This window comes from Papio anubis, chromosome 11 (genome assembly GCF_008728515.1).
Source record: "Papio anubis isolate 15944 chromosome 11, Panubis1.0, whole genome shotgun sequence".
Taxonomy (NCBI): Eukaryota; Metazoa; Chordata; class Mammalia; order Primates; family Cercopithecidae; genus Papio; species Papio anubis.
This window is the reverse complement of record NC_044986.1, coordinates 63,929,696-63,954,128: the sequence shown is the minus strand read 5'-3', so window position 1 is coordinate 63,954,128 and position 24,433 is coordinate 63,929,696. Positions and strand designations below refer to the sequence as shown.

Here is a 24,433-nt window from a genome sequence, read left to right as displayed (position 1 = left end):
CATCAATACCTAGTTTATTGAGAGTTGTTAACATGAAGTGATGTTAAATTTTATCAAAGGCCTTTTCTGCATCTGTTGAGATAATTGCGTGACTTTTGTCTTTAGTTCTGTTTATGTGATGAATTACATTTATTGATTTGTGTATGTTGAACCATGCTTGCATCCCAGGGATAAAGCTGACTTGATCATGGTGGATAACCTTTTTGATGCTGCTGGATTTGGTTTGTCAGTATTTTACTGAGGACTTTTGCGTCAATGTTCATCAGGGATATTGGCCTGAAGTTTTCTTTTTCTGTTATATCTGTGCCAGGTTTTGGTATCAGGATGATGCTGGCCTCATAAAATGAGTGAAAGAAAAGTCCCTCCTTTTCAGTTGTTTGAATTAATTTCAGAAGGAATGGTACCCATTCCTCTTTGTACCTGTGGTAGAATTTGGCTATAAATCCATCTGGTCCTGGGCATTTTTTTTTTTTTGGTTGGTAGCTATTTATTACTGCCTCAGTTTCAGAACTTGTTATTGGTCTATTCAGGGATTCAAATTCTTCTTAGTTTAGTCTTGAGATGGTGTATGTGTCCAGGAATTTATCAGTTTCTTCTAGATTTTCTACTTTATTTGCATAGAGGTGTTTATAGTATTTTCTGATGGTTGGTGGTATCTCCTTTATCATTTTTTATTGTGTCTATTTGATTCTTCTCTCTTTTCCTCTTTATTAGTCTAGCTAATGGTCTATTTTTTTTTTTACCATCATTATTTTTTATTATTTATCTTTACATCCTCAGTGTTGGCAGAGTTTCTGGTGCTTAACAAACATTTGTTCAGATCAGATATGTGGAAAAACTTGTCATTTGCTTATTCAAGTCATGCTTTTCTGTGATATTCTGATCCTAGTTGAACATGCAGAAATAAATGTCTAAAACAGTGCCTTGATTCTGGCCTACAATAGAACGAAGTTCCCTGTGATCTCAGATAAGCTTGGCTAAAATAGGACTTGAGTGGAGATAGTCACACTTCAGCGAAGAAAGAGAATCCCCTGTGTAATCTCACCAGGAGATTCAACCTCAGTATTCTGCATCAAAGGGATAGTCCTCCAAATGAGAGGATTGCAACATGTTACAGGCCTTCCAGTTTCTGTTGAAGCTGAGTATGGTTGCCATCTCCTCATCATTCAATTTAAAGTCAAAGACCTGAATGTTCTCAACAGTGCGTGCTGGTGTCACAGACTTGGGGATCATAATCACATTCCTCTGGATATGGAAACAGATCAGAACCCAGGCTGCAGTTTTTTTTTGTGCTTTGCAGCAATCTCCTTAATCTTGGGGTTCTCCAGCAGGGAAGGGTCCTCTAGCTTGGCCCAAGATCTGTCTGGAGAGCCTAAGGGGCTGTAGGCCATAATGGTGATGCCCTTGGAGTGGCAGTACTGGATCAGTTTCTCCTCCATGAGGTATGGGTGACACTCAGCCTATTAGTCACTGGTTTATATTTCAGTCCAGGTTTGTTCAAGAGCCTTTCTATCTGGAAGTGGTTGAAATTGGAGACCCCAAAGGCTTTTGCCAGCCCCTCGTCCATCAGCTCCTCCACGGCCTCCCAGGCATCCAAGAACATTGCTTTTCCACTGATCATATTACCTTTGTCATCTTTTGGGAAAAAGTCATCCCCAGACTTGAATCCCTGTGGCTAGTGAATAAGATAGACATCCAGATAGCTAAGCTTCAGGTCCTTGAGGGTCTTCTCATAGGCCTTCCTCACAAGGGGTCTCTCAAAGAAAGTGGACCACAACTTGTTGATGATGAAGAGGTCTTCCCGCTTTACAGCCTTCTCTTGGATGACTTCCCCCACCTCATGTTCATTCTGTTAGACATAGGCACAGTCAATGTGGCGATATCCTGCATCAATGGCCACCTTCACCACTTCTTTCATTTTGCTGAGAGGAGACTTCTAAGTGCCCAGGCCCACAATGGGCATCTCGGCTTTGGTACTGAGCTCTACGAAGGTGGCCATGGTTGGTGCAGAAATGATTCTGAGTGAGTAGGTAGAGGTCTCATGTCTTGCTGTGTCCAGAATTGGTTGCTTCTGGTAGGTTCTTGGTCTCGCTGACTTCAAGAATGAAGCCGTGGACCTTGGCGGTGAGTGTTACAGCTCTTAAACATGGTGTGTTCAGAGTTTGTTCCTTCAGATGTGTCCGGAGTTTCTTCCTTCAGGTGGGTTCATGGTCTCGCTGATTTCAAGAATGAAGCCATGGACCTTTGTGGTGAGTGTTACATTGGGGGGGGGGGGGAGGGGGCTGAAAGAGAGCAGCAGCAAGATTTATTGTGAAGAGTCAAAGAACAAAGCTTCCACAGCGTGGATGGGGACCCAAGCGGGTTGCTCACGGTCTATATGTATTTTATTAATTTTTTTCAAAAAACCAGCTCCTGGATTCATTGATTTTTTTTGAAGGGTTTTTTCATGTCTCTATCTCCTTCAGTTCCACTCTGATCTTAGTTATTTCTTGTCTTTTGCTAGCTTTTGGATTTGTTTGCTCCTGCCTCTCTATATCTTTTAGTAGTGATGTTAGGGTGTCAAATTGAGATCTTTCTTGCTTTCTGATGTGGGCATTTAGTGCTATAAATTTCCCTTTTAGCACTGCTTTAGCTGCATCCCAGAAATTCTGGTACTTTGTCTCTTTTTTCTCATTGGTTTCAAAGAACTCCTTGATTTCTCTCTTAATTTCATTATTTACCTAGGAGTCATTCAGGAGCAAGTTGTTCAATTTCCATGTAGTTGTGTGGTTTTGAGTCACTTTCTTAATCTTGAATTCTAAGTTGATTGCATTGTGGTCTGAGAGACTGTTATGATTTCAGTTCTTTTGCATTCACTGAGGAGTGTTTTACTTCCAATTATGCAATTAATTTTAGAGTATGTGCCATGTGGCACTGAGAAGAATGTATATTCTGTTTTCTTTGGGTGGTGAGTTCTGTAGATATCCATCAGGTCCACTTGATCCAGAGCTGAGTTCAAGTTTTGAATATCCTTGTTAATATTCTGTCTCAATGATCTGTGTAATATTGGCAGTGAGGTGTTAACGTCTCCCACTATTACTGTGTGATAGTCTTAGTCTCTTTTTAGGTCTCTAGGAACTTGTTTTATGAATCTGGGTGTTTCTTTATTGGGTGCATGTATATTTAGAATTGTTAGTTCTTCTCATTGAATTAATCCCTTTACCATTATGTACTGCCCTTGTCTTTTTTGATCTTTGTTGGTTTAAAGTCTGTTTTGTCGGAAAGTAGGATTGCAACCCCTGCTTTTGTTTCACTTTCCATTTGCTTGTTAAATATTCCTCCATCCCTTTATTTTGAGCCTATGTGTGTCTTTGCATGTGAGATGGGTCTCTTGAAGACAGCACACCAATTCGTCTTGACTCTATTCAATTTGCCAGTCTGTGTGTTTTAATTGGGGCATTTAGTCTATTTACATTTAAGGTTAAATTTGTTATGTGTGAATTTGATCCTGTCATCATGATGCTAGCTGCTTATTTTGCAGACTACTTAATGCAATTTCTTCAAAGTGTCATTGGTTTTTGCACTTCAGTGTGTTTTTGCAGTGGTTGGTACTGGTTTTTCCTTTCCATATTTAGTACTTTTTTTTCAGGAGCTCTTGCAAGGTAGGCCTGGCAGTGACAAATTCCCTTAGCATTTGCTTGTTTGAAAAATATTTTATTTCTCCTTTGCTTAGAAACTTAGCTTGGCTGGATATGAAATTCTGGGTTGGAAATTCTTTTCTTTAAGAATGTTGAATATTGGCCCACAATGTCTACTGGCTTGTAGGGTTTCTGCTGAGAGGTCTGCTGTTAGTCTGTTGGGATTCCTTTTGTAGGTGACCTGGCCTTTTCTTCTGGGTGCCCTTAACATTTTTTTTCTTCATTTTGACCTTGGAGAATCTGATGGTTATGTTTCTTGGGGCGAACTTCTCATGGAGTATCTTCCTGGGGTTATCTGTATTTCCTGAATTTGAATGTTGGCCTGTTTTGCTAGGTTGGAGAAGTTCTCCTGGATGATATCCTGAAGTGTGTTTTCCAACTTGGTTCCATTCTTTCTGACTCTTTCAGGTACTCCAATCAATCATAGGTTTGATCTTTTTATGTAGTCCCATAGTTCTCAGAGGTTTTGTTTGTTCCTTTTCATTCTTTTTTCCCTAATCTTGTCTTCCTGCTCTATTTCAGGAAGATAGTCTTCAAGCTCTGATATTCTTTCTTCTGCTTCATTGATTCAGCTATTGATACTTCTATCACAAAGTTCTTGTGCTATGTTTTTCAGCTCCATCAGGTCATATTGTTCCTATCTAAACTGGTTATTCTAGTTAACAGCTCCTGTAACCTTTTATCATGGTTCTTGGTTTCTTTGCATTAGGTTAGAACATGCTCCTTTGGTTCAATGAAGTTTGTTATTACTCACCTTCTGAAGCCTACTTCTGTCAATTCATCCATCTTAGCCTCTGCCCATTTCTGTGCCCTTGCTGGAGAGGTGTTGTGATCATTTGGAGGAGAAGAGGCACTCTGGCTTTTTAAGTTTTCAGCATTTTCTTGTTGATTCTTTCTCATCTTCATGAGTTGTCTAGTTTCGATCTTTGAGGCTGCTGACTTTTAGATAGGTTTTTGTGAAGACTTTTTTGTTGACGCTGTTGTTGCTTTCTGTTTGTTTTTCTTTTAACAGGCCCCTTTTCTGTAGGGCTGCTGTGGTTTGCTGGAGTTTCATTTCAGGCCCTATTCACCTGGGTCCCTCTCGCACCTGGAGATGTTAACTAAGGAGGCTGGAGAACAGCAAAGATGGGAGCCTGCTCCTTCCTCTGGGATCTCTGTCCTCAAGGGGCACTGACCTGATGCCAAGAGTAGTGCTCCGTATAAGTTGTCTGGCAACTCCTGTTGGGGGGCATGGGATCCAGGACACACTTAATAAAGCACGCTGGCTGCCCCTTGGTGGAGGGGGTGTGCTGTGCTGGGGGGAAACCCCCTCGTCTGGTCTGCTCAGATTCCTCAGAGCTAGCAGGAGGAAAGATGAAGTCTGCTGGTCCATGGAGACCATGGCCACCCCATCCCCTAGGGGCTCAGGCCCAGGGAGATCACCATTCTGTCCCTAAGGCCCTGGGTAGAGTTGCTGAAGTTCCTGCAGGGAGGTACTGCCCAGTGAGGAGAGATGTGTCAGGGTCTGGCCTAAAGAGGCAATCTGGCCATGGTCTGCCACAGTCGGTGTGCTGCGCTCTGGGGAATACCTCTTGGGTCCAAGCCATCCAGTTTCCCCAGCACCAGCTGGGGAAAAATGGCGGTCTGCAGCTGCAGTGATAGCTGCAGCCCTTCTCCCTCCGGCCCCCGCCCCCGCCACTTCCCCCACTGGAGTTTAGTCATTTTAGGCAGCTGCATGATGGCTGCCGTCCCTTCCCTGTGGAGCTCTGTTGTTTTAGGCAGACTCCAGCTGATTGGCTGTTGAGAATCTGCACAGCTCTGTGGTTGGGACCCAAGGCCCTGGTGGTGGCCTGGGCTCACGAGTGGGATCTCCTGATCTGCACGTTGCACAGATCCATGAAGAAGCGTGGTTTCCCAGGCTGGGTAGCAGGATTGCTCACTGCCTCCCTTGGCTGGGGGTGGGGGCTCCCTTTGTCCCATGTGGCTCCCAGGTGGGCTGAGGCACCACTCTACTTTTCTTTGCTCTCCATGGGTCACACCAACCACCTAGTCAGTCCTGATGATAGAACCTGTATACCTGGGTTAATGATGTAGGATTTGCATGCTGTTTTGGTTCTTCTTGGTGGGAGCCTCCCACTGCAGCTCTTTCTAGTTAGCCATCTCAACTCCACCCCACTCCCTCAGTTTCATTCTTATGCATATAGTTATCCCGTTTTTCCAGCATCATTTATTGAAGAGACTGTCCTTTCCCCACCGTATCTTCTTAGTACCTTTGTTGAAGATGAGCTGGCTGTAAATGCATACATTTATATGTGGGTTCTCTATTCTGTTCCATTGATCTGTGCCGCTGTTTTTGCTAGGACCATGCTGATTTTCTTACTATAGCTTTGTAGTAAATTTTGAAGTCAGGAAGTGGGATGCTTCCAGCTTTGTTCTTTTTCCTGAGGACGTCTTTGGCTATTTGGGGGCTTTTGTGTTTCCACATAAATTTTAGAATTGTTTTTTTCTATTTCCGTGAAGAGTGTCATTGGTATTTTGATAGGAGTTGCATTGAATCTGTAAATTGCTTGGTGCAGTATTGCCGTTTTAATGATATCATTTCTTCCAATCCATGAACATGGAATATCTTTTTTTGTGTGTGTGTCCTCTTCAATTTCTTTCATCAGTGTCTTATGGTTTTCTTTGTATAACTCTTTCACTTCCTTGGTTCAGTTGATTTCTAGGTATTTTATATAATTTTGTAGATATTATAAATTGGATTGGTTTCTTAATTTCTTTTTCAGATTTTTGCTTTTGACATATATAAAGTTACTGGTTTTTGTATGTTGATTCAGTACTCTGTAGCTTTACTGAATTTATCAGTTTTAACAGTTTTCTTCATGGAGTCTTTAGTTTTTTAAAAAGTATAAAATTATGTCATCTGTATTTAAGGATAATTGGTTTCTTCCTTCCCAGTTTGGATGCCCTTTATTTCTTTGTCTTGCCTAATTGCTCTAGCCAGGACTTTCAGGACTATGTTGAGTGGTGAAAGTGGGCATCCTTGTCTTGTTCCACATCTTTAGAGGATCAAGACTTTTTTCCTGTTCAGTAGAGTATTAGCTGTGGGTTTGTCAAGCATGGCCTTCATTATTTTGAGATATGCTCCTTCTAGATCCAGTTGCATGAGGGGGTTTTTATTTTAAAGGGATGTTGAGTTTTATTGAATGCTTTTTTTTCTATGTCTATTGAGATTATCATATGGTTTTTGCTCTTCATTCTGTTAATGTGGTATATCATGTTGATTGCATTTGTTGAACCATACTTGCATCCCTGGGATAAATCCCACTTGATCATGGTGAATTATCTTTTTAATGTGTTGTTACATTTGTTAATATTTTGTTGAGGATTTTTACATCTAGGTTTATCAGTGATATTGATCTGTAGTTTTCTTTTCTGTGTGTGTCCTTGTCTGGTTCTGGTATCAGGGTAATGCTGGCCTCATGGAATTAGTTTGGAAGTATGCCCTCCTTTCCAGCTTTTTTTTTTTTTTTTTTTTTTAAAGTTTGAGTATAGTTGGTAATTGTTCTTTAAATGGTTGGTAGAATACAGCAGTGAGGCTGTCAGGTCCTGGGCTTTTCTTTGATGGGAAGCTTCTTACTACAGCTGTGATGTCATCACTCATTGCTTTACTGCGGTTTTTCTATTTCTTCATGATTGAATCTTTGTAGGTTGTGTCTGCCCAGGAATTTATTCATTTCTTGTAGGCTTTCCAATTTGTTGGCATATAGTTGTTCATAATTGTCTGTAATTATTCTTTGTATTTCTGTGGTCTCAGGTGTTATGTCCCTTTTTTTCATTTCTGATTTTATTTGGATCTCCTCACTTTAAAAAAATTTAACTTTTATTTTAAGTTCAGAGGTACATGTGCACATTTGTTATACAGGTAAACTTGTATCATGGGAGTTTGTTGTACAGATTATTTCATCACCCAGGTATTAAGCCTAATACTCGCTATTTTTCCTGATCCTCTCCCTCCTCCCAAACTCCACTTCCTGGTAGGCCCTAGTGTATGTTGTTTTCCTCTATGTGTCCGTGTGTTCTCATCATTTAACTCGCACTTATAAGTGCGAACATGCAGTATTCGGTTTTCTGTTCCCGTGTTAATTAGCTCCATCCAAGTTCCTGCAAAGGACATAATCTCATTCATTTTTTCTGGTGGCATAGTATTCCATGGTGTATATATATCACATTTTCTTTTTTCTTTTCTTTCTTTCTTTTTTTTTTTTTTTTTGAGATGGAGTCCCACTCTGTCACCCAGACTGGAGTGCAGTGTTATGATCTTGACTCACTGCAACTTCCAACTCCCGGGTTAAAGGGATTCTCTTGCCTCAGCCTCATGAGTAGCTGAGATTACAGGTGCCCACCACCATGCCTGGCTAATTTTTTTTTTTTTTTTGTATTTTCAGTAGAGATGGGATTTTTGACATGTTGGCCAGGCTGGTCTCGAATTCCTGACCTCGTGATCCACCCACCTCACCCTCCCAAAGTGCTAGGATTACAGGTGTGAATCACCACGCCTGGCCTTCACATTTTCTTTATGTATTCTACCACTGTTGGGCATTTAGTCTGATTCCATGTCTTTGTTCTTGTGAATAGTGCTGCGATGAACATATGCATGCATGTGTCTTTGTAATAGAATGATTTATATTCCTTTGGGTATATATTCAGTAATGGGATTGCTGGGTCAAATGGTATTTCTGTTTTTCAGTCTTTGAGGAATTGCCACACTGTCTTCCACAATGGTTGAATTGATTTACACTCCCAGCAGGAGTGTATAAGTGTTCCTTTTTCTCCGCAACCTTGCCAGCACCCATTATTTTTTGACTTTTTAATAATAGCCATTCTGACTGGTATCTGGATGGTATTGTGGATGGTATCTCATTGTGGTTTTGATTTGAATCTCTCTAATTGTCAGTGATGCTGAGCCTTTTTCATATGATTGTGGGCCACAAGTATGTCTTCTTTTGAAGTGTTCATGTCCTTTGCTCACATTTTAATGGTTTTTTTTTCTTGTAAATTTAAGTTCCTTATAGGTGCTATCTATTAGACCTTTCTCAGTTGCATAGTTTGGAAAAATTTCCTCCCATTCTGTAGGTTGTCTGTTCACTCTGTTGATAGTTTGATTTGCTGTGCAGAAGCTCTTAGTTTAATTGGATCCCATTTTTCAAGTTTTGCTTTTGTTGCAATTGCTTTTGGTGTCTTCATCACGAAATCTTTGCCCACTCCTATGTCCAGAGTGGTATTGCCTAGGTTGTCTTCCAGGGTTTTTATAGTTTTGGGTTTTACATTTAAGTCTTTAATTCATCTTGGGTTAATCTTTGTAAATGGTCTAAGGAAGTGGTCCAGTTTCAATCTTCTGCCTATGGCTAGCGAGTTACCCCAGCACCATTTATTGAATAGGGAATCCTTTACCCATTGCTTGCTTTTGTCAGGTTCTTCATTGAATATCAGGTGGTTATAGGTGTGTGGCTTTATTTCTGCATTCTCTATTCTGTTTCCATTGGTCTGCGTATCCGTTTTTGTTCCAGTACCATGCTGTTTTGGTTACTGTAAGCCTGTAGCATAGTTTGAAGTCAGGTAGTGTAATGCCTCCAGCTTTGTTGTTTTTGCTCAGGATTATCTTGGCTATTCAGGCTCTTTTTGAGGCTCCATGACTTTTAAAATAGTTTTTTCTAGTTGTGTGAAGAACTAGAAAAATGGTAGTTTAATAGGAATAGCATTGAATCTATGAATTGCTTTGGGCAGTATAGCTATTTGAATAACATTGTTTCTTCCTATCCATGAGCATGAAATGTTTTTCCGTTTGTTTGAGTCATCTCTGATTTCTCTGAGCAGCGTTTTGTAGTTCTCCTTGTAGAGATCTTTCACTTTCTTGTTTAGTTGTATTCCTATGTATTTTATTTTTTGTGTGTGGCAATTTTTAATGGAATTGCATTCCCGATTTGGCTCTCAGCTTGACTGTTATTGGTGTATAGGAATGTTAGTCATTTTTGCACATTGATTTTGTGTCCTGAGACTTTGCTGAAGTTATTTATCAGCTTAAAAAGCTTTTGGGCTGAGACTATGGGTTTCTTAGATAGAAGATCATGTCATCTGCAAACAGATAGTTTGACTTCCTCTCTTCTTATTTGGATGCTTCTTTCTCTTGCCTGATTGTCCTGTCCAGGACTTGCCATACTATGTTGAAATAGGAGTGGTGAGAGAGGACTTCCTTGTCTTGTGCTGGTTTTCAAGGGGAATGCTTCCAGCTTTTGCCCATTCAGTATGATATTGGCTGTGGGTCTGTCATAGATGGCTCTTATTATTTTGAGATATGTTCCTTCAATACCTAGTTTATTGAGTTTTTAACATGAAGAAGTGTTGAATTTTGTCAAAAGGCTTTTCTGCATCTAGTGAGATAATCATGTGGTTTTTGTCTTTAGTTCTGTTTATGTGATGAATCATATTTATTGATTTGTGTATGTTGAACCAACCTTGCATCCCAGGGATAAAGCCTACTTGTTCATGGTGGATAAGTTTTTTGATGTGCTGCTCGATTCAGTTTGCTAGTATTTTGTTGAGTATTTTTGCATCAGTGTTCATCAAGGATATTGGCCTGAAGTTTCCTTTTTTTTGTTGTATCTCTGCCAGATTTTAGTGTCAGGATGATGCTGGCCTCATAAAATGAGTTAGGGAGGAGTCCCTTCTCCTCAGTTTTTTGGAATAGTTTTAGCAGGAATGGTACCAGCTCTTCTATGTACATCTGGTAGATTTCAACTGAGAATCTATCTGGTCCTGGGCTTTTTTTTTTGGTTGGTAGGCTGTTTATTACTGATTCAATTTCACAGCTTGTTATTGGTCTGTTCAGGGATTCCATTTTTTTTTCTGGTTCAGTCTTGGGAGGGTGTATGTGTCCAGGAATTTATCCATTTCTTCTAAATCTTCTAGTTTATGTGCATAGAGATGTTCTTAATATTCTCTGATGATTGTTTGTATTTCTGTGGGGTCAGTGCTAAGATCCTCCTTGTTGTTTCTGATTGTGTTTTCTTTAATCTTCTCTCTTCTTCATTAATCTAGCTAGCAGTCTATTTTATTTTTTTTTTGAAAACCACCCCCTGGATTCATTGATCTTTTGAGTGATTTTTCCCTTCTTAGTCTCCTTCAGTTCAGCTCCAATTTTGGTTATTTGTTGTCTTCTGGTAGCTTTGGGATTTGTTTGCTCTTAGTTCTCTAGTTCTCTCAGTTGTGATGTTAGGTTGTTAACTTGAGATCTTTCTAACTTTTTGATGTGGGCATTTAGTGCTATAAATTTCCCCTCTAAAGCTGCCTTGGCTGTATCCCAGAGATTCTGGTATGTTATATCTTCGTTCTCATTCATTTCAAGGAACTTCTTGATTTCTGCCTTATTTTCATTATTTACCTGAAAGTCATTCAGGAGCAGGTTATTCAGTTTACATGTAATTGCGTGGGTTTGAATGAATTTCTTAGTCTTGATCTCTAATTTGATTGCACTGTGATACGAGAGATTGTTACGATTTTAGTGCTTTTGCATTTGCTGAGGAGCATTTTACTTCTGATTATGTGATTGATTTTAGAGTACGTTCCATGTGGCAATGAGGAGAATGTATATTCTGTTGCTTTTGGATGGAGACTTCTGTAGATATCTATCAGGTCTATTTGATCCAGTGCTGAGTTCAGGTCCTGAATATCATTGTTACTTTTCTGTCCCAAAGATCTAATATTGTCAGTGGCATACTAAAGTCTCCTACTATCATTGTCTGGAAGTATAAGTTTCTTTGATGGTCTCTGGGAACCTGCTTTATTAATCTGAGTCCTCCTGTGTTGGGCGATATAATTCAGGATGGTTATATCTTGTTGAGTTGAACCCTTTACCATTATGTAATGCCCTTCTTTGTCTTTTGTGATGTTTGTTGACTTACAGTCTGTTTTGTCAGAAACTAGGATTGCAACCCCTACTTTTTTCTGTTTTCCATTTGCTTGGTAGAATTTTCTTCCTCTATTTATTTATTTATTTATTTATTTTATTAGATTTTATTTTTATTTTATTTTATTATACTTTAGTTCTAGGGTACATGTGCACCACGTGCAAGTTTGTAACATAGGTATACATGTGCCATGTTGGTTTAATGCACCCATCAACTCGTTGTTTACATTAGGTATTTCTCCTAATACTATCCTTCCTGCTGCCCCCCACCCCATGACAGGCCCCGGGGTATGATGTTCACCTACCTGTGTCCAAGTGTTCTCATTGTTCAATTCCCACCTATGAGTGAGAACATGTGGTGTTTGGTTTCCTGTCCTTGTGATAGTTTGCTCAGAATGATGGTTTCCAACTGCATCCATGTCCCTGAAAAGGACATGAACTCATCCTTTTTTATGGCTGCATAGTATTCCATGGTGTATATGTGCCACATTTTCTTAATCCAGTCTATCACTGACAGACATTTGGGTTGGTTGCAAGTTTTTGCTATTGTGAATAGTGCCGCAATAAACATACGTGTGCATGTGTCTTTATAGTAGCATGATTTATAATCTTCTGGGTATATACCCAGCAATGGGATCACTGGGTCAAATGGTATTTCTGCTTCTAGATCCCTGAGGAATCACCACACTGTCTTCCAAATGGTTGAACTAGTTTACACTCCCACCAACAGTGTAAAACTGTTCCTATTTCTCCACATCCTCCCCAGCATCTGTTGTTTCCTGACTTTTTAATGATCACCATTCTAACTGGTGTGAAATGGTATCTCTTTGTGGTTTTGATTTGCATTTCTCTGATGACCAGTGATGATGAGCATTTTTTCATGTGTCTGTTGGCTGCATAAATGTCTTCTTTTGAGAAGTCTCTGTTCATATCCTTTCTCCACTTTTTGATGGGGTTGTTTGTCTTTTTCTTGGAAATTTGTTTAAGTTCTTTGTAGATTCTGGATATTAGTCCTTTGTCAGATGCATAGATTGCAAACATTTTCTCCCATTCTGTAGGTTGCTGTTCACTCTGATGGTAGTTTCTTTTGCTGTGCAGAAGCTCTTTAGTTTAATTAGGTCCCATTTGTCTATTTCAGCTTTTGTTGCCATTGCTTTTGGTGTTTTAGTCATGAAGTCCTTGCCCATGCCTATGTCCTGATTGGTATTGCCTAGGTTTTCTTCTAGGTTTTTATGGTTTTAGGTCTAACATTTAAGTCTTTAATCCATCTTGAATTAATCTTTGTATAAGATGTAAGGAAGGGATCCAGTGTGAGCTTTCTACATATGGTTAGCCAGTTTTCCCAGCACCATTTATGAAATAGGGAATCCTTTCCCCATTTCTTGTTTTTGTAAGGTTTGTCAAAGATCAGATGGTTGTAGGTGTGTGGTGTTATTTCTGAGGGCTCTGTTCTGTTCCATTGGTCTATATCTCTATTTTGGTACCAGTACCATGCTGTTTTGGTTACTGTAGCCTTGTAGTATAGTTTGAAGTCAGGTAGCATGATGCCTTCAGCTTTGTTCTTTTTGCTTAGGATTGTCTTGGCTATGCGGGCTCTTTTTTGGTTCCATATGAACTTTAAAGCAGTTTTTTCCAATTCTGTGAAGAAAGTCATTGGTAGCTTGATGGGGATGGCATTGAATCTATACATTACCTTGGGCAGTATGACCATTTTCATGATATTGATTCTTCCTCTCCATAAGCATGAAATGTTTTTCTATTTGTTTGTGTCCTTTCTCTGATTTCCTTGAGCAGTGGTTTGTAGTTTTCTTTGAAGAGGTCCTTCACATCCCTTGCAAGTTGTATTCCTAGGTATTTTATTCTATTTGTAGCAATTATGAATGGGAGTTCACTCATGATTTGGCTCTCTGTGTGTCTGTTACTGGTGTGTAGGAATGCTTGTGATTTTCGCACATTGATTTTGTATCCTGAGACTTTGCTGAAGTTGCTTATCAGCTTAAGAAGATTGTGGGCTGAGACGATGGGGTTTTCTAAATATACAATCATGTCATCTGCAAACAGGGACAATTTGACTTCCTCTTTTTCTAAGTGAATACCCTTTATTTCTTTCTCTTGCCTGATTGCCCTGGCCAGAACTTCCAATACTTATGTTGAATAGGAGTGGTGAGAGAGGGCATCCCTGTCTTGTGTCAGTTTTCAAAGGGAATGCTTCCAGTTTTTACCCATTCAGTATGATACTGGCTGTGGGTTTGTCATAAATAGCTCTTATTATTTTGGGATACGGTCGATCAATACTTAGTTTATTGAGAGTTTTTAGCATGAAGGGCTGTTGCATTTTGTCAAAGGCCTTTTCTGCATCTATTGAGATAATCATATGGTTTTCGTCATTGGTTCTGTTTATGTGATGGATTATATTTATTGATTTGCATATGTTGAACCAGCCTTGCATCCCAGGGATGAAGCTGACTTGATCGTTGTGGATCAGTCATGGTGCATCCAGTTGATGTGCTGCTGGATTCAATTTGCCAGAATTTTATTGAGGATTTTTGCATCAATGTTTATCAGGGATATTGGTCTAAAATTCTCTTTTTTTTGTTGTGTCTCTGCCAGGCTTTGGTATCTGGATGATGCTGGTCTCATAAAATGAGTTAGGGAGGATTCCTTCTTTTTCTATTGATTGGAATAGTTTCGGAAGGAATGATACCAGCTCCTCTTTGTACCTCTGGTAGAATTTGACTGTGAATCCGTCTGGTCCTGGACTTTTTTTAGTTGGTAGGCTATTAATTATTGCCTCAATTTCAGAGCCTGTTATTGATCTACTCAGGGATTCAACTTCTTCCTGGTTTAGTCTTGGGAGGGTGTATGTGTCCAGGAATTTATCCATTTCTTCTAGATTTTCTAGTTTTTTTTTTGCATAGAAGCGTTTATAGTATTCTCTGATGGTAGTTTGTATTTCTGTGGGATCAGTGGTGATATCCCCTTTATCATTTTTTATTGCATCTATTTGATTCTTCTCTCTTTTCTTCTTTATTAGTCTTGCTAGTGGTCTATCAATTCTGTTGATCTTTTAAAAAAACCAGCTCCTGGATTCATTGAGTTTTTGAAGGGTTTTTTGTGTCTCTATTTCCTTCAGTTCTGCTCTGATCTTAGTTATTTCTTGCCTTCTGCTAGCTTTTGAATTTGTTTGCTCTTGCTTCTCTAGTTCTTTTAATTGTGATGTAAGGGTGTCGATTTTAGATTATTTCCTGCTTTCTCTTGTGGGCTGTTACTGCTCTACATTTTCCTCTACACACTGCTTTAAATATATCCCAGAGATTCTGGTACGTTTTGTCTTTGTTCTCATTGGTTTCAAAGAACATCTTTATTTCTGCCTTCATTTCATTATGTACCCAGTAGTCATTCAGGAGCAGGTTGTTCAGTTTCCATGTAGTTGTGCAGTTTTGAGTGAGTTTCTTAATCCTGACTTCTAATTTGATTGCACTGTGGTCTGAGAGAGTTTGTTGTGATTTCTGTTCTTTCACATTTGCTGAGGAGTGTTTTACTTGCAACTATATGGTCAATTTTGTAATAAGTGCGATGTGGTGCTGAGAAGAATGTATATGCTGTTGATTTGGGGTGGAGAGTTCTGTAGATGTCTATTAGGTCTGCTCGGTCCAGATCTGAGTTCAAGTCCTGGATATACTTATTAACCTTCTGTCTCGTTGATCTGTCTAATATTGACAGTGGGGTGTTAAAGTCTCCCATTATTATTGTGTGGTGTTCTAAGTCTCTTTGTAGGTCTCTAAGCACTTACTTTATGAATCTGGGTGCTCCTGTATTGGGTACATATATATTTAGAAAGCCCTTTTTGTTGAATTGATCCCTTTACCATTATGCAATGGCCTTCTTTGTCTCTTTTGATCTTTGATGGTTTAAAGTCTGTTTTATCAGAGACTAGGATTGTAACCCCCGCTTTTTTTTTTTTTTTTTTTTTGCTTTCCATTTGCTTGGTAGATCTTCTTCCATCCCTTTATTTTGAGCATATGTGTGTCTCTGCATGTGAGATGGGTCTCCTGAATACAGCACACTGATGGGTCTTGACTGTTTCTCCAATTTGCCAATCTGTGTCTTTTAACTGGGGCATTTAGCCCATTTACATGTAAGGTTAATATTGTTATGTGTGAATTTGATCCTGCCGTTATGATGTTAGCTGGTTATTTTGCCCGTTAATTGATGCAGTTTTTTCCTAGCATTGGTGGTCTTTACAATTTGGCATGTTTTTGCAGTGGCTGGTACTGGTTTTTCCTTTCCATGTTTAGTGCTTCCATCAGGAGCTCTTGTAAGGCAGCCCTGGTGGTGACAAAATCTCTCAGTGTTTGCTTGTCTGTAAAGGATTTTATTTCTCCTTCACTTATGAAGCTTAGTTTGGCTGAATATGAAATTCTGGGTTGAAAATTCTTTTCTTTAAGAATGTTGAATATTGGCCCCCACTCTCTTCTGGCTTCTAGAGTTTCTGCCAAGAGATCCACTGTTAGTCTGGTGGGCTTCCCTTTGTGTGTAACTCGACCCTTCTCTCTGGCTGCCCTTAACATTTTTTCCTTCATTTCAACTTTGGTGAATCTGACAATTATGTGTCTTGGAGTTGATCTTCTTGAGGAGTGTCTTTGTGGTGTTCTCTGTATTTCCTGAATTTGAATGTTGGCCTGCCTTGCTAGGTTGGGGAAGTTCTCCTGGATAATATCCTGAAGAGTGTTTTCCAATTTGGTTACATTCTCCACGTCACTTTCAGGTACACCAATCAAACGTAGATTTGGTCTTTTTACATAGTCCCATGTTTCTTGGAGGCTTTGTTTATTTCTTTTTACTCTTTTTTCCTCTAAACTTCTCTTCTCACTTTATTTCATTAATTTGATATTCAATCACTGATATCTTTTCTTCCACTTGATCAAATTGGCTGTTGAAGCTTGTGTATGTGTTACGCAGTTCTCGTGCCATGGTTTTCAGCTCCATCAGGTCATTTAAGATCTTCTCTACACTGTTTATTCTAGTTAGCCATTTGTCTAATTTTTTTTAAGGTTTTTAGCTTCCTTGTGATGGGTTCGAACATCCTCCTTTAGCTTGGAGAAGTTTGTTATTACTGACCTTCTGAAGCCTCCTTCTGTCAGCTTGTCAAAGTCATTCTCCATCCAGCTCTCTTTTGTTGCTACTGAGGCGCTGTGATCCTTTGGAGGAGAAGAGGCTCTCTGGTTGTTAGAATTTTCTGCTTTTCTGCTCTGGTTTCTCTGCATCTTTGTGGTTTTATCTATCTTTGGTTTGATATTGGTAACCTACAGATGGGGTTTTGGTGTAGATGTCCTTTTTGTTGATGATGATGCTATTCCTTTCTGTTAGTTTTCCTTCTAACAGGTCCCTCAGCTGCAGGTCTGTCAGAGTCTGGTGGAGGTCCACTCCAGACCCTGTTTGCCTGGGTATCACCAGCAGAGGCTGCAGAACAGCAAATATTGCAGAACAGCAAATATTGCTGCCTGATCCTTCCTTTGGAAGCTTTGTCTCAGAGGGGCACCCACCTGTATGAGGTGTTAGTTGTACCCTTCTGGGAGGTGTCTCCCATTTAGGCTACACAGGGGTAAGGGACCCACTTGAGGAGGCAGTCTGTCCATTCTCTGAGCTCAAACACCGTCCTGGGAGAACCACTGCTGTCTTCAGAGCTGTTAGACAGGGACGTTTAAGTCTGCAGAAGTTTCTGCTGCCTTTTGTTCAGCTATGCCCTGCCCCCCGATCTCCATCTCTTTCTTTTGAGCCTATATGTGTCATTAAATGTGAGATGGGCCTCTTGAAGACAGCATATCAATGGGTCTTGTTTCTTTATTCAGCTTGCTATTGGGTGTCTTTTAATTGGGACATTTAGCCACTTTAAATTCAAGGTTAGTATTGATATGTGCAGATTTGATCCTGCCATCATGATGTTAGCTGGTTATTTTTTAAACTTGTTTATGTGGTTGCTTTATAGTATCACTGGTCTGTATACTTCAGTGTCTTCATGTAGTGGCTGGTAATGGTCTTTTCTTTCCATATTTAACGCTTCCTTCAGGAGCTCTTGTAAGGCAGGTCTGGTGGTTATGAATTCCTTCAGCATTTGCTTGTCTGAAAGGGGATCTTCTCTCTTTTTTTCCTTAGTCTAGTTAAAGGTTTGTTGATTTTGTTTATCTTTCCAAAAAACTAACTTTTACTTTGGTTGATCCTTTGCACTTTTTTGTCTCAATTTCTTTTATTTCCGGTCTGATCTTTATTGTTTCTTTCCTTCTACTAATTTTGGGTTTGTTTTTTCCTGCTTTTCTAGTTCCTTGGGGTGCATTGTTATGTTGTTTATTTGAAGTCCTTCTATTTTTGTGATATAGGTGTTTATGGCTATAAACTTCACCCTTAGTACTGCTTTTCCTCTGTTACGTAGATTTTGGTATGTTGTATTTTCATTTTCATTTATTTCAAGACATTTTAAAATTTCTGTCTTAATTTATTCATTGATCCATTGATCATTCAGGAGTATGTAATTTAATTTCCATGCACTTGTGAAGTTTCCAAGACTTCTCTTGTTATTTTGGTTTTATTTTTAGTTTTATTCCATTGTGCTTTAAAAAGGTACTTGAAATTATCTGGGTGTGGTGGTGTGTGACTGTAATCCCAGCTACTCAGGAGGCTGAGGCAGGAGAATCACGTGAACCCGGGAGGTGGAGGTTGCAGTGAACTGAGATCATGTCATTGCACTCCAGGCCAGGCAACAGTGTGAGACTCTGTCTCAAAAAAAAAAAAAAAAAAAAAAAAAAAAGAAATTAAAATAAAAAGGTACTTGATATGATTTCTTCTTTTTTGGATTTGTTCAGACTTGTCTTGTGGCCTGATATATGGTCTTTTCTGTAGGATGTCCTGTGTGCTGGTGAAAAGAATGTGTATTCTGTAGCAGTTGGTGAAATATTCTGTAAATGTCAGGCCTCTTAGGTCTAGTATGTAGTTTAAATCTGATGTTTCTTTGTTCTTTTAAAAATTGTGGGCCAGACATGGTGGCTCACGCCTGTAATCCCAGCGCTTTGGCAGGCCGAGGTGGGTGGATCACGAGGTCAGGAGATCGAGACCATCCTGGCTAACACAGTGAAACCCGTCTCTACTAAAAAATACAAAAATTAGCCAGGTGTGGTGGCGGGCACCTATAGTCTCAGCTACTTGGGAGGCTGAGGCAGGAGAATGGTGTGAACCCAGGAGGCGGAACTTACAGTGAGCCAAGATCGCACCACTGCACTCCAGCCTGGGCGACAGAGAAAGATTCCATCTCAAAAAAAAAATAAATAAATAAATAAAAAATTGTGGTAAAATATGCATAACGTAAAATTAACCATTTTAGCTACTTGTTATTGAACTATTCAGGAACGTTAAATACATTTACAATGTTTTGTAACCATCACCACTACCTGTTTCCAGAACTTTTTAATCATCCAGAACAGAAACTCTGTAGCCAATAAATGGTAACCCCACCTTCCTTTCTGCCCCTGGTTTCTGGTAACTTCTGGTTTCTGTCTCTGTAGGTCGCTCATATAAGTGGAATTGCACAATACTTATCCTTTTGTGTCTGGCTTATTTCACTTAGCATAATGTTCTCAAGGGTTGTCCACGTTATAGCATATATCAGAATTTAATTCTTTTTTTGGCTGAATAATATTTCATTGTACGTATATACCACATTTTGTTTATCCATTCATTTGATAGTGGACACTTGGGTTGCTTCTAGCTTTTCACTGTTGTAAATAATGCTACTGTGAACATTGGTGTACAACTATCACCTAATTTCTTTTTATGGATGAATAATACTTTAATGCATGAGTATACACATTTTGTTTATCCATTCATCATTGGATTATTTCTACCTTTGGACTATTATGAATACTGTTGCTGCAAACATTTATGTACAAATATTTGAACATCTATTTTCAAGTATTCTCTTGGGTATATACCTAGAAGTAGAATTGCTGGGTTGTATGGTAATTCTGTTTAACTTTTTGAGGAACTACCAAACTGTTTTCCGTAGCAACAGCACTGTACCATTTTACAATTGCTCAAGCGATACATGAGGGTTTCAATTTCTACATATCCTAGTCAACACTTTCTTTATTTTTTTAAAAACTTATAACCATCTTAGAAGATGTGATGTGGTATCTCACTGTGGTTTTGGTTGCATTTCCCTAATGACTAATGATGTTGAGCTCTTTTTATGTGCTTATTGGTCATTAGTATATTTCCTTGGGACAAATGATCATTCAAGTCCTTTACCCATTTTTGATTTGAGTTGTTTGTTTTTTGTTGTTGATTAATATAACTTACATTATATCCATTCTGTCATCACGGTTATTAATGATTATGTAATTGTCCATTGAGTTGATGTATTATATTTTATTTTCTGATTCTTTTTTCTCTTATTCTTCCTACTTCGATACCCACTCCAAACTCCAGATTCTTATTTCATCTTCCTATTTTGCACATATACTCCTTCCTAGACTTGAGATATGTTAATGTGCCATTTCTCAAAGGATGCTCTATAGAGCACTTACATTAAGATCACCTAAGTGAGCCTGTGTGTGTGTTTGTGTGCTCGCTTGCTGGAAGGGTGGACATGTTAAAAGTTTACATTTCCAACCTTGCTCTAGACCTGTTGTGTCACAGTGTTGAGGACATTGTGTACCTTTAGAAACAGTGATACATGTTACTTGAAGAAACACTGCATACCTTTTAAAAAACTGTTTTGTAAAATTTACTTTATCTTAAAGACATTTCCATGTTGACATATGTATGTATAATCAGCTATATCATCATTCTAATGTCCACGTGTGTATCATAGGTTTTATTTAAAAAAAAAACCCGTGTTATAGGACATTCAGATTATTTATAATTCTCCATGGTTATAAGTCATATTGCTTGCTTCCTGTAAATCCTTTAAAGACTTGTCTGGTTATTTCCCTGGGGCAAGCCCTTAGATATATTATTTTTGGTCAAAGTATGTACTTTCAAAAGGATTTTAGTGCCAAATTGCCCTCCAGAAATGTTTTCCCAGTTCATATTCATACCAGGAATTATCCTAGTATCTGCTTCTCTAGAGCTTTGACTTCCTTATGTCTATACTTTTATTATTCTTTCAAATCTTGGTCAATAAGCAAAAGGTAGTATCTTCTTGTTTTGACTAATGATTTAACTCATGTTAATTATTTCTATATAATAGGTATATTCTTTCATATTATTCTCTTCTGCTAGATTATTCCTTTCCCCAGGATCATATATATCTTTGAGTCTTATATTTATTTTTATTCACCCTTACTGGAGCCTTGCCTGGCTAGTCACTGAATAAATTTTTATATATTTGACTTGAATTATCAAAAATAGTAGATTCTTCAACTCTATACTCCAGATTCAGAACATATAATTGTTGATTTTTAGTCTTATCTTCACACTGATTCTGACCAGTCAGGAGCTTTATCTTCACAGAGTTCTTGGCTTTATATTTAAAAAGTTAATTTGAATTAATTAAAATGTAGGGTTAATATTTGAACAGAAGTTACGGTAATTTTGTTGGTTGGCCCGGAAAAGAGAAAAGAGGAAGATTATTTAATAAGGTCTTATGTCTATAAGTGGGTATTACATAGGAGATAGAAGGAACTTAAGCTCTACCTATAAAAATTTAGGCTAGATATAATTTTAAAAATCCAGTGTGGTTGTTATGAGACTTTAAAATAAATTCCCTGGTGGAAAATTTAAGTATTTTGTGAAAATTTGTCTCCCTCTAAAGGGCTCAGGTGGAACCTTTTCATGGAAAGGGAAACTATAAATTTCTAAAGGATAGGGACTGTGGCTTCTTTTGCTATTTTTTAATCTCTTAAAGCCACAGCCAAATTTAGGTTCTGACTGCCAGGTGGCTGCCCAGAATGTACCCTTACAAGAGTTATTAAAGTATGAATGGCAATGTAATAGGGTGGATTAAGTTGTGTTTTCTAGAATACCTGGCAGGAAGAGAGGTAAATATGGTAGGAGGGAGTGACACTTGTAGTGGAAGGAGTATTTGTCGGAAAGGTAAGTGACATTTCCAAGGGAACATGCTCTAGTAATGAAAGATGTTGCTAAACTGTTTTCTAAGGATGGTGAATCCATTTAAGTGGTGAGTACAATTTAGGGCCAGAAGTGATTTGCTTTAAGCAATAGGAGAGTCTGCATACCACCAGCAGTCCTTTTTGTGGTTGTTCTCCAAGCAGAGACCAGCCTCCTTCCTAAATCTTGAATAAAGGTCCCTTGGTGGGAGATGGGTATGATCTACGGATGTAGAGTAGGTTGAGGAACCCAGAATTCCGCTTTAGATGTATTATGTCTGAAATACCTCTGACACATTCAAATAGATTTGTCATGATTTGACTTTGGAACCCTTTTGGGCAGAACCAAACCTTATGAACTGGAAGTATAGTAGCAACTTTTCAAAGAAAATTTATGTGGGTCATTTCATTTTTTAATCTCAGCTTTTCTAAAACTTAGCTTTAAATATTAATTTTTAATTTAAAATTTAAATGCTTAGGTGTGTAATAAAGGTACTTGGTTAACTCATTATAATCCTTCCACATAATTTGATTTTGATCATGTACTTATTTGATATAGATAAACATTTACATTTTTAGTTATGTAGTGGGGCGTTGGAATGTACAGCTGGTACTATTCACATCTGTGTGGATTTTCCCCATAGACACTGTAACATACCTTAGTGTACTTGCTCTGTATTTTGGAGCTTGACTTCTTTGCTCAATTCTACACTTTTAATGGAGTCTTGGGAGAGAAAGTGTGTGTGTGTGAGAGAGAGAGAGAGAAAGAGGGAGAAGGCTGCATTCAATTTGCCATCTTTAACATAATTTTAAATATTTTCTTAGGTTATATTACAGTGTTGATACTCAGTTTTTTTATAGGTTTACATGGACAAATGAAAAAATAATGAGAAACTAATGTTGTGAGAGAAAGAGTAAGTTAGAAGACATTTTGTCTGATTTCATACCCTATTAGAAGAATATCTTGATTTTAAAACTGCTGCCCATTTTTGTGTTGTTGGCTCATTATTCAAGTGGATATGTAGTTAGATCTAAGGCCATTCTGTTACTGATGAGCTCTGAAATGAAGGCTTATGTTTTTGTCCTAAAACAGAATGCATTTTTAATTAGAAACTTATGTCAAGAATCAGAACTGCTTAAACCATGAGTGGCTTCTCAACTTGGGTGAAATTAGTAACAGGTTTTTACTCATCAAGAAGATAAAGTCAGCAATGGTTTTAGACATTATGATTTCTGAGATTTTTATGATACTTTTTTCATAAGACTATGTCCCATTCAGATGCCCAAATACGATTTTAACTGAATGCATATCTATATATGCATATACATGTTTTAATTTAAGCACTATTTAAATTGTTTTATATACCATAGTACTCTTGCTTGATTTGAAAAATACAGGTTCACACACTAAAAGCCCTGACCTCACCATTATGCAATATATACATGTAACAAAACTGCACTTGTGCCCCTTAAATTTATACAAATAAAATACCCAAGTTCAACAATTGATAACAAATATTGTTATTTTTCAATTAAACTTAAAAAAAAAAGATGGGCCAGGCACGATGGCTCACACCTGTAATCCCAGCACTTTGGGAGGCCAAGGTGGTTGGATCATAAGGTCAGGTGTTCGAGACCAGCCTGGCCAACATAGTGAAACCTCATCTCTATTAAAAATACAAAAAAAAAAAAAACAACAACAAAAAAAAGAAGAAACGTTAGCCGGACTTGGTGGTGGGCCCCTGTAATCCCAGCTACTGAAAAAACAAACAAAACAAAACAAAAAACAAAATCTAATGATGTGAGCAATTGTTTAAAAGCAAAATATCTTAAGACTTTTTTTTTTTAGACAGAGTCTTGCTCTGTCACCCAGGCTGGAGTGCAGTGGTGCAATCTCGGCTCACTGCAACCTCTGCTTCCCAGGTTCAAGTGATTCTCCTGCCTCAGCCCCTGGCTAATTTCTGTATTTTTTGTAGAGACAGGGTTTCACCCTATTTGCCAGGCTGGTCTCGAACTCCTGACCTCAGGTGATCCTTCTACCTCAGCCTCCCAAAGTGCTGGGATTATAGGTGTGAGCCACTGCACCTGGCTATCATAAGACAATGAAAAAAACAGCATTTCCTACACCATGCTTTCCAACTTCATGTCTCATTCTGGATATAATAGCCACCTTTAACTCTTAATTGCTTATTCTGGTATTTACCTCTATTTTTCTAAATAATATTTTTATACAATCATTTCTTAAGTTTTTAGTTTCAGATTTTATCTCTTGACTTTCTACTATGAAATATAATCTGTCAGCTTTTTTATACATTGCTCCTTTCCCATATCTTTTAAAGTATGTGATAATATTTGGTTAAATCAATATTCAATGTTTGTATTATTAATATTATGACTCTGTATGTATTATTCACAGCCAAGCCACATATTGTGCTGTAGTTAAATTTCCTTTCTACTAGAACTTCTGTTTTTCCCAGGCATTAATGATTATGCTGTTCCTTTTTGTCTGCTTAGTTTTCTATTTGATTATCACTAATTCATCACCAAATTGTCTGAAAGAATTATGAATCTCTCATTATATTTAAACATCAGATTATCTATTAGGTTTTTCTTCCTCTCTCCCTCCTTTATCTTTTTCTTTCTCCCTCTCTCTCTTCCTTTCTTTTATGCATTTGGATATCCCATCTTAGAGTCTCTATCCTTCTGCTCCAATC

General features: G+C 38.3%; 1 pseudogene across 1 annotated transcript; it reads right to left on the bottom strand.

Moving 5' to 3' along the window:
• Positions 1-739: 739 nt before the first annotated feature.
• LOC101010145 lies at positions 740-1,999 on the bottom strand (annotated as a pseudogene). The gene has a single exon (XR_651717.4). The product of XR_651717.4 is annotated as an aldo-keto reductase family 1 member B10 pseudogene (transcript).
• Positions 2,000-24,433: the final 22,434 nt, after the last annotated feature.